This window comes from Geotrypetes seraphini, chromosome 4, assembly GCF_902459505.1.
Source record: "Geotrypetes seraphini chromosome 4, aGeoSer1.1, whole genome shotgun sequence".
Classification (NCBI taxonomy): domain Eukaryota; kingdom Metazoa; phylum Chordata; class Amphibia; order Gymnophiona; family Dermophiidae; genus Geotrypetes; species Geotrypetes seraphini.
The window spans coordinates 173,717,412-173,727,142 of record NC_047087.1 but is presented as its reverse complement, the minus strand read 5'-3'; the positions used below and the strand labels follow the sequence as shown (position 1 = coordinate 173,727,142).

At 40.3% G+C, this 9,731-nt stretch overlaps 1 protein-coding gene across 5 annotated transcripts in view; it reads left to right on the top strand.

Moving 5' to 3' along the window:
* The first annotated feature begins 1,288 nt into the window (after positions 1-1,288).
* VAC14 (VAC14 component of PIKFYVE complex) overlaps positions 1,289-9,731 on the top strand; it is a 419,381-nt gene continuing 410,938 nt past the window's right edge. For 3 of the 5 annotated variants that reach the window (XM_033943355.1, XM_033943354.1, XM_033943351.1), the window contains exon 1: positions 1,365-1,481. The gene's annotated coding sequence lies outside the window, so the exon portion shown is untranslated. Of the gene's footprint in view, positions 1,482-9,731 lie in introns of all 5 variants that reach the window. The other 2 variants (XM_033943353.1, XM_033943352.1) reach the window with 2 other exon arrangements.

The window sequence follows — 9,731 nt, the reverse complement described above, 5'->3', positions numbered from 1 at the left end:
CACAGTACCGGGTAAAGCTTTGGATTCTCGCCCAGAAATAGCTAAGAAGAAAAAAAAAAATAAAATAATAATTTAAATTGAATCAGGTTGGGCAGACTGGATGGACCATTCAGGTCTTTATCTGCCGTCATCTACTATGTTACTATGTTTATCTGCTGTCATCTACTATGCTACTTCAGCCATTCTGATACGTTTTACTAGCGGATCTGGCCCTTCTAGTAGAATTAGTGCTAGATTTAAGTAGATCCAGCACTTGTATTGGTAATTAGAGCTATGATGGATCCAGCTCTTTTGAAGAGAATTAATCCTGGACATAATGGGTTCAGCCATTTTTGTGGTAATGAGTGCTTGATCCAGTGCTGATGAGAATTAGTTTTGGATTTTGGTGGATCCATCCCTTATGGTGGGAATGGGTACTGAATATGCCGCTGTGGTGGAAATGGGTGCTCAATCTGGGTGAATCTAGTCCTGCTGGGAACGGGTGATGGATGTGAGTGGATCCAGCCCTTCTGGTGAGATCTAGTGCTGGATTCGGGTAGATCCAAGTGGGATTTAGTGCAAAATTCAGCCCTTCTACTGGGGAGAATGGAAGGAGTGTATCCAGCCCTTCTGGCGAGATCTAGTGCTGGATCCGGGTAGATCCGTGGGATTTAGTGCAAGATTCAGGCCTTCTAATGGGGATAGTGGAAAAGGGGAATCCAGGCCAGTAAGCACCTCCAGTCAAGAGGGGTAAGGGCACCCCCCCCTTTTGTGCTTCCGAAAGCCACTTCCAGCTCCGAACCAGTTCTCATCTCAACCCAGCATTTATTTCCTCCCCTCCCTACCATTCCATTTTTATTATCAACACGCTGTGTCCACCGACCCTTAGCATCCAGTATCTCTCTTGTTCCCTACCTCTCAACCTTCCCGAGTTGTCTAATGCTATTATCCAGCTTTCTCCCTCCCGCTCTCTTCGCTTCCCTCCCTATTATCCCCCTTCTTCATGATTCAGCCCGTAAAATGAAAAAAACGAGAAGCGATACTTCTCCGCTTCGCGTCTTTGTCGGCCGGGTCCCACCCCCTCTAACATGACTTCTGTTGCTGGAGGCGGGACCCGGCCGACAAAGACGGGTCACGTCGGCGCGGGGATTCGCGCCAGTCCATCGGAGGGGAAACGTCAGAAGCAGTCCAGCGGCAGTGTGATAAGTACGAGATCTGGGTCTTTTTATTTTTTAACCTTCTTTCCTGGTTTTTGGCAGCCAATCAGGGGAGTCTTCGGCCGTCCTGCTAAGATAGGGGGAGGAGCGTAGGCGGAGCTTGCTCTTTCCGGTTTGTTGTCTTCTAGTTCCTGCTCCTGCTTGTAGCCAATCAGCGAAGACGTATAAGGTACTTTCTTCCTGTTCTTTTTTTTTAACCTGTGGTGCAGCCATTCAGTAGTGTCTGTATGCTGGTGTAGCTTATCTTCTAGTCTAGCTACTTACCTGCCTCCCTCAAGGTACAAGGTGGGGAAGTGGAGCTCTGTTTGAATTTGGTTTCAATACTTGTTATTGCTGTCAGTACCTACTGAGAAGTGCGGTAGACTGCATGGTACTTTGCTTGCTAATGTTTAGTCTTTGTGCTGATCATAAGATCAAACCCAGTTTTAGCTCTGTTGTCTATGAAGCACTATGTGTTTGGTTTTGTATTTTAACGCACCCTATGAGAGATAAGACTGTCTGTGACAAGTGGAATCTTAGACATGACTAATGCACTGGATAGTATGTGATAACCCCTTCCTTCCCTTAGCCGGCCATTCCCCCACTACAACCTTGAGCCTTTTCTGTGTCTGCACCTGAGTTTTGGAATTGGAATAAGCTATCAAGTGACTTACCGGTACATGTAGAGACAAATTTGTTGTCCTTCCAGAAGCAGCTTAAACCAATTTTTTTTCCTGTAGTAAGAGTGAGGATAGTGATTGTTGAGAAAAACACTTAGCATATCTATTTGGGTAGTAACTTATATGGTCGAGTTTCATTAATAATGTAAGTGGGAGTGTTGTTCAAAGTAGTTAAGTAAAAGTAAATATAGATGTATATTTAATACTTAAGTAAAAGTAAAATGAAGAACATTAGCACATTTAAGTGAAAATAAAAACGTTTTTGCCTAATGTAATACTTTTTAAGTAAAAAGTAAAAGTATTATATAACACAACAAATGCAGCTTTTGTTAACATTTTTATCCCAGGAACTTTATTACTGTACAAGTCAATCCATTCTGCTTTTAGGGGTCTTTTATTAAGGTGCGCTATCCAATTTAGCATGCGCTAAATTCTGAGATACCCATAGGATATAATGGATGCCTTAGCATTTAGTTCGCGCTAATCTTTAGTGCACGCTAAATCAGTTAGCGCACCTTAATAAAAGGACCCCTTAGTAAAATAAATTTTTGAAAATGACTGTTACTCTTGTGAATTATTAATCCAGTATAGCTAAAAAGGTTCAACAAATGTGTTATCAGAAAGTGGATTGTTCATGCTGATAAAAGGTCTCTTCAAATCAGGCCAGGTTTACAATATTACTGATGTCTTCTGACTGGGTCTACAGGTTATGATAAAGGGAATCTCTGAAATACTTGACTTCCTTATAGCGCAGAGTACTTTATCATCATCACTTGTAATTATTATCATCTGCATTAGAAGTAGCGCTGTCTAATTCATCACATGCATCTTCATCTTTGTTTTCATTGTCATGCTGTCCGATTTCAAAGTCTACCTCTGTGAAAGAAGGCTTTCACAGAGTTGGAATCATTGTCGTTTGTTCTAACAAGTTTTCATCTGATGGCACAATCTGATTATCTTAAAGAACTAATGCAATAACGTCAAATGTGTGGGAACACCAGTCTTAAGACAAGAAGATTTCCTCTCTAAAGACTCTTATCAATCCAGTGGACACTCACCCCAATGTAGAATTTTCTCTGGGATGATGAGCAGTCAGTTGTGGTAGAGACATGTCTTTTCACCAATAACTGCTACCAGCTTCAACTCCAGCTCCACTTTAATGGAATAGTTATATTAAATTATATAACAAATATGCTAAATCATATTGTGTTTTGGACTCTTGTCCACTGGAAATTATGAAATCAGCTCCATTAGATTTTAAACTGAATTTGTTGAATTATATGACTGATAATTTAAAGAATGGAAAATTCCTCACTAATAATTGTCATATTATAATAACTCCAATCCCCCAAACCTCCAAAGAATCATTAGCATTAATCACTAATTATAGACCAATAGCATCCATTCCATTTTTTGTAAAAATTATGGAAGGATTGGTCCATTCTCAACTAATGGAATATCTTGATCAGTTTTCTCTTTTGCATGAATCTCAATCTGGTTTTAGACCTTTATTTAGTACCGAGACAGTAATTGCGGCTATTTTGGACAAGGTCTTAATGCTGTGATCATGCAATTTGATATGAGTTCTGCATTTGATTTAGTGGACCATGGGAAATTGCAGCAATGTTTGGATGCTATTGGTATTAGAGAAGTGTTAGAATGGTTTCAGGGCTTTCTCATGTCTCGCACCTATCAAGTTCATTTCAATAATGATCTTTCAGGTATTTGGAATAATTCATCTGGCATTCCGCAAGGTTCACCATTGTCCCCATTGCTCTTTAACGTTTATATGTCATCATTAGGTGCGCAATTGTCCCAGCTGGGGATGAAGCTGTTTAGTTATGCAGATGATTTTACGATCATTATTCCATTTACTATTTCTCTTTCTGAAGTTATTCCTAAAGCAACAGAAGTATTAGGTCTAATGAAGCAATGGATGACTGAATTTAGAATTAAGCTTAACTCAGAAATAAACAAAGGTTTTTTTGAGTTAAGCTTAATTCTAAATTCAGTCAGGTTTTTTTGTAGCTTCACTGCGCCCATTTGATACTAAAACATCATTGCATATAAATAAATTCAGCTATCCTATTCAATCTACCATTAAGGTTTTGAGAATAATACTGGACCAGGGCTTGACTATGAAGAACCAGGTGGACTCTTTGGTCAGAAAGGGTTTCATTTACTCTTTGCAAGCTTCGGTCCGTTAGGGCGTATTTTGGTGTTTCATCATTTAGAGTTTTGGTACAGTCTCTTATACTAAGCCAGCTTGATTACTGCAATATTGCGTATTTGGCAGTTTCCCAGAAGAATATGCAACGATTGCGAATAGTACAAAATGCAGCGGTCAGGCTGATTTTTAGATTGAAGAAATATGATCACATAACACCCTCCTATCAAGTACTGCATTGGCTGCCAATGGAGGTGTGGGTGAAGTTTAAGTTTGGTTGCTTCTGTTGCTTTGTTTGGTTTAGCTCCCAAATATATAATTGAGCTTTTCTCTTTTGCAACCAACAGACATAAAAGAAACTTGCATCTGAATTTTGTTTTTCCGGATGTAAACTTAAGCATCATCAAAATCTTTTTTTCATATCAAGCAGTGTTATGGAGTAAAGATTAAGAACAATTGCTTTTTCTTACTGACACTTATAGGAAATTTAGGAGACATCTAAAAACATATCTGTTTTCAAAGTATTTAGGCAGCTAATTCGTAAAAGTTTTATTATGCACTATTGTGATCATTTTAGTTTCTCTCTAATTATTGGCTTTTACCTTTTTTTAGTTCTATTCAACTTCTTTTATTGTTTGTTTGTTTTCTTTTTTTAAACTATTGTAAACTGCTTAAAACTTTATGGCCTTGTGGTATATAAACTGATTATTATTATTTAAAGTGACCAGACTCTTCACTGTTCTTTTTGGCTGGAGACCAATTACCATCTGAACAAATACAGACAACTCCATTGTTCTTATAGGCTATATTCATTGAAGAGCAAAATTTAAGATCGGATGATCCACTGTTTGTGTGATGACATATGCAATGGCAAAATCCTGTTCACAGTTTTGCTGTTTCATTTGGTTTACTAAGGAATCTTTATTTAAATCTCCCTTCCACTTTTGATTTTTACTTTTAACTGAAAGCATCAAATGTATCTGAATAAAAGTAGTAAAAATTAGTGAAATTATTACTTCAATAAAAGAACAAATGTCATCCTGTGCTTCGTTACAAGTAAAAGATGGATGCTGAGATGATGGAATAGAATGGCTGAAGGGTGGGTGAGCTAAAAGAGGAGGGGATAACAATTGCTGGAAGAGGAGAGAAAACAATTGAAATGGAGAGCAACTGAATGAAGCATACAGCAAAGATTTAAAAGTGGGAAGAATGAAAAGCAAAGGAGGTGATTAGGTGCCATTTATATTGTAAGTGCAAAAAGCAAATTTATAGGTGTAAATTGGCATACACACAAGCGATTTTAGAAAAGGTGATATATATAGCACCTTTTCTAAAATCACTTGTGTGTATGCAGTGTTCTCCCTAGCGCCTTTTAGCTGGGCGCTCCGTCTGACTAATTTAGGTGAGCGCCCGGCTGTTTTCCTCCAATGAGTAACATTTTAAGAGAGCAACATTTTTTTGAAAAAAAAAAAGTTCCGTGTCGGCATTTTCTCATGCTATGTCCCCTTCCCTGTTTCGAGGTCTGTATGGCTCCCGCTGGTTGGTCCTTGACAAGCAGCCGGCACAATTGGGGGCGGGAAACAGTGGTGGTAAGGCTGCGATCAGCTCAGCCAATAGGAAGAACAGCAGCAATGAGGGGCAGGTTTTGACTGGGGGAATACGTCACTCCCGCCACGATATTTTTTTACCTTGGCATTGGAGCACTGTGCAGCGGGACATCTTTGCATTCTCCCGCCTAGCCTCTATCACACACATTGCTTTCTGGGGAAGTTGCCATGCCTCCCGTGTTGGATATGTGGGGTCAGCCATCTTCCACTTCTCTCTCCGTAGAATGCGCTTCCACAAGGACCACGAGTTCTTTGAAGTAGAGAAGGCTGTGTTCCGAGTCAGTCTCCACTTATTAGTATCCTCATCAGGAGGCTTTAGTGTAGAAAATTAGTGGGTATGAGAGGCTGGGACTCAAATCTTGAATTTGTACTCAGATATCCCTCTTGTCTTGAGGCTCTGGACTTAAAAGCAGCTCGATAAAGTATTTGGGTGGAGAGAGCTTACAGGCCTAAAAGTTCCAGTATTATTGTATTGTTTCAGCAGTAATCCTGAAAGCTTTTATCACTAGCCATTGCTTAGACGTATGAAAGTATATCATCTCTGCCCATCTACTTTGTTGACTTTCTTTTATCTAATTGTAATAGATTAATATAGTTCTCCCTTTCTACCTGGATAACCTGTATTGTGAATCTGTGAATGTATTTCTGGAGTTCCCCTACGAGTCCAACTTTTCTTCCTTTCTCCTCCGCCCCCATTGGCAACATGTCTCCCTCTCTCATTCCCTCCCCTGCTGCAAAGGTGGGAGGACTCAAAATGTTAGCAGGAGTAAGATAGAGAGAGGAAGAAACCTGAAGCAAAGGGGAGGCAGACGAGAGGGGGGTAGATGTTGGACTTGGGGGTATATAGAGGGAAGAGAGAGAGAGACTGCAGAGAGGTGGAAAGATTCTGGACTAAGGAGGGAGGGAGGAAGGAAGATAGATAGATAGATATAAGTTGGACTATGGGAGGTGCAGAAAGAAGAGACAGAGGGGGAGAGTCCCTGAGGAAGAACAGAGAAATGCAAGATCATAACAGATGAAGGAGAGAGAGGGAGACATGTTGCCAATAGGGGTGGAGGAGAGAGGAAGAAAAGTTGGACTCATGGAGAGACAGAGAGAGATGTTGGTTTGGGAAGGGAATGAGATCTGGAGGAGAGGAAGCATGCAGGAGTCAGAAAGAAAGAAATGTTGGATGCACAGTCAGAAGGAAGTCCAACCAGAAACTATTTAAATCACCAGACAACAAAGGTAGGAAAAATGATTTTATTTTCAATTTAGTGATCGAAATGTATCAGTTTTGAGAATATATAATCTGCTGTCTATATTTTACACTAAATTTGTCTTTTTTTTAAATTCTTTATTCATTTTATAACTTACAACAATATTGATATTAACATTGTAACATAGATAATTCACTTGAGATTTTACAATTGATCTTTATCAAATTAAATTTATCCCCCTCCCTCCTTATATTTTATATTTCATAAAATCATTGTCTTCAATAATAAAATCCCCTCCCCCCGCCCTATTTTTCATTTATACTTAACAGGGAAGAAAAATATATACTTATTCTTTACAATATTCTGATAATGGCCTCCATACATCCTGAAATTTATTAAAATTCCCTTTTTGAATGGCTAGTGTCCTTTCCATTTTATAAATATGGCATACTGAATTCCACCAAAAACTAAAGTTCAGCCTATTTCTATAGTTGTTACTGATTGCATAGCTGTCTTGACCTCTTTGAAAAACACTCCAAATGTAAATGAAAATTAACATTTTCTCAGCGTACAGTATGCTTTGTGTTGGGTTTTTTATTTTGTGGTTACCATTATGAATTAATAAGATTATATTGTATGTACAGTGGTGCCTCACACAACGAACTTAATTCGTTCCAGGAGCAAGTTTGTTATGCGAAAAGTTCGTTATGTGAAACGCATTTTCCCATAACAATACATGTAAAAAAAAATAATTCGTTCTGTAGCATAAAATATGCTAAGATGACATAAAAAAAGATAAATTTACCTTGTTAGAGCTGTTAGCATGATATAGAGGGGATATATGTGAAGGGGAGGGGAGACAGGGGTTTTGTTGATCCTTGCTGTGTATTATAATCACCCCCCACATACTCCCCAGTACCTTTTTTAATTCCTCCCATCTTTCCCAGCCAGTGGCGTACAGGCCAGAAGCGCAGAGATCAGGAGCAATTCCTCTGCACGCCTGTGTGGGCCCATGCCGATCTCCGAATGGCTGCAGTTAGTTCTTGTGAGTCCCGCGAGAGCTGGCTGCAGTTAGTTCTTGTGAGTCCCGCGAGAGCTGACTGCAGCCATTCAGAGATCAGCGCAGGCCCAGGCGGCGGGGGGGAGGTTTAAAAATATGCGGTGGCGGCGGGGGGAGGTTTAAACATATGCGGTGGCGGCGGGGGGAGGTTTAAACATATGCGGTGGCGGCGGGGGGAGGTTTAAACATATGCGGTGGCGGCGGGGGGAGGTTTAAACATATGCGGTGGCGGCGGGGGAGATTTAAAAATATGCGGTGGCGGCGGGGGGAGGTTTAAAATATGTAGCGCCAGTTAAGCGATGCAGCTCGGGCGACTTCGTTGTGTGAAACGAAGTCCGTTGTACGGATCAAGACAAGAAGTTCGTTGTGCGCAGCGTTCGCTGTGCGAGGCGGCCGTTATGCGAGGCACCACTGTATGTGAAAAATGAATGGAAGAAATTGCATTACAATTAGTGCTATTATAATGGGGGTGAGGTCAGGGGCGGAGCTTGGGCTGGGGTACTTGGTTGGTATTTGTTAGACTTAGCTTGAAGAAGTTGAGAAACACTGGTCTAGGTGACTATGGAGTTCACCCAGTAAGGGCCCCTTTTACAAAGCTACAGTAGCGATTCTCCCATGGCAAATGCACCAAAGTCCATTCAATTCCTATGGGCTTCAGTTCATTTGCTGTGACAGAATTGCTATTGCAGGATGAAAAGCATTAACTGATTCCACATGAGTTTGAAATTGGTTGAATACCACTCTCTCAAGTATGGTAGTTTTGAAAAAAAATGGAAGGTTTAATACTTATTCGGAATAAGAGGATCTGCATTACTTTTTTTCAAGGGGGGCTTAAATGCTACTGGAACACTGCCTAATAATAATAATAATAATTTATTTCTTATATACCGCTATACCGTAAAGTTCAAAGCGGTTTACAATAAGGATACATTTAGTCAGTACATGAGATGCAAGGTGTAGAAATATACACGACTTGCGGTCAGTGCTTGAGATACAAGGTGCAGAAATATACAGTCAGTTCTTAGGATACAGGTGAAGAACATTCGATCGATCTAGAATTCGATCTAGGATTCAATTACAGTTGAAAGAAAATAAGATAGTCAGAGAACTTGAGTTGGGACGGTGGCGAGATTATGATGAGGACCGCTAGAGTGGATGAGGTGGATTGGGAGTTTAGAATTTGTCAAATAATCGAGTCTTCAGGGATTTTCTAAAGTCAGCGTATGTAGTGGCCTCAAGTATGGGTTTTCCAAGCCATGTGTTCAGTTTAGCTGCCTGGAAAGATAACATTCTATCTAGAAACTTTTTGTATTGGCAATATTTCAGGGAGGGGTAATTAAATAGGTTTGTTCTGCGGGTGCTCTTGTTAGAACCGTTAAGAGAGAACTAGGATGCAAGGTAAGCAGGAAGCATCCCAAAGAGAGCTATGTAGCAAATGCAGGCAAACTTGAAAAGGACTCTGGATTCTACAGGTGGCCAGTGGAGTTTCTGATAGTAAGGGGTAATGGGTTCCCATTTTTTTAAACCATAGATTAGACGGACCGCGGTGTTTTGAATTAATCTTAGCTTGTTAAGGTTCTTTTTATAAGCTCCAAGGTATATGATATTACAGTAATCTAGGGTGCTTAAGATGGATGATTGTACCAGTAAGCGGAAGAATGTTTTGTCGAAGAATTTTTTAATGGTGCGGAGTTTCCATAGGACCAATGTACTGTATTTGAAAAATAGGTTTGTGTGATTTTCTAGGGTTAGGTGCTTGTCAACCCCGCGCTGGCTAAAAACTACCGCCTGCTCAAGAGGAGGCAGTAGCGGCTAGCGCAGCCGGCCATTTAAAGCGCGCTAT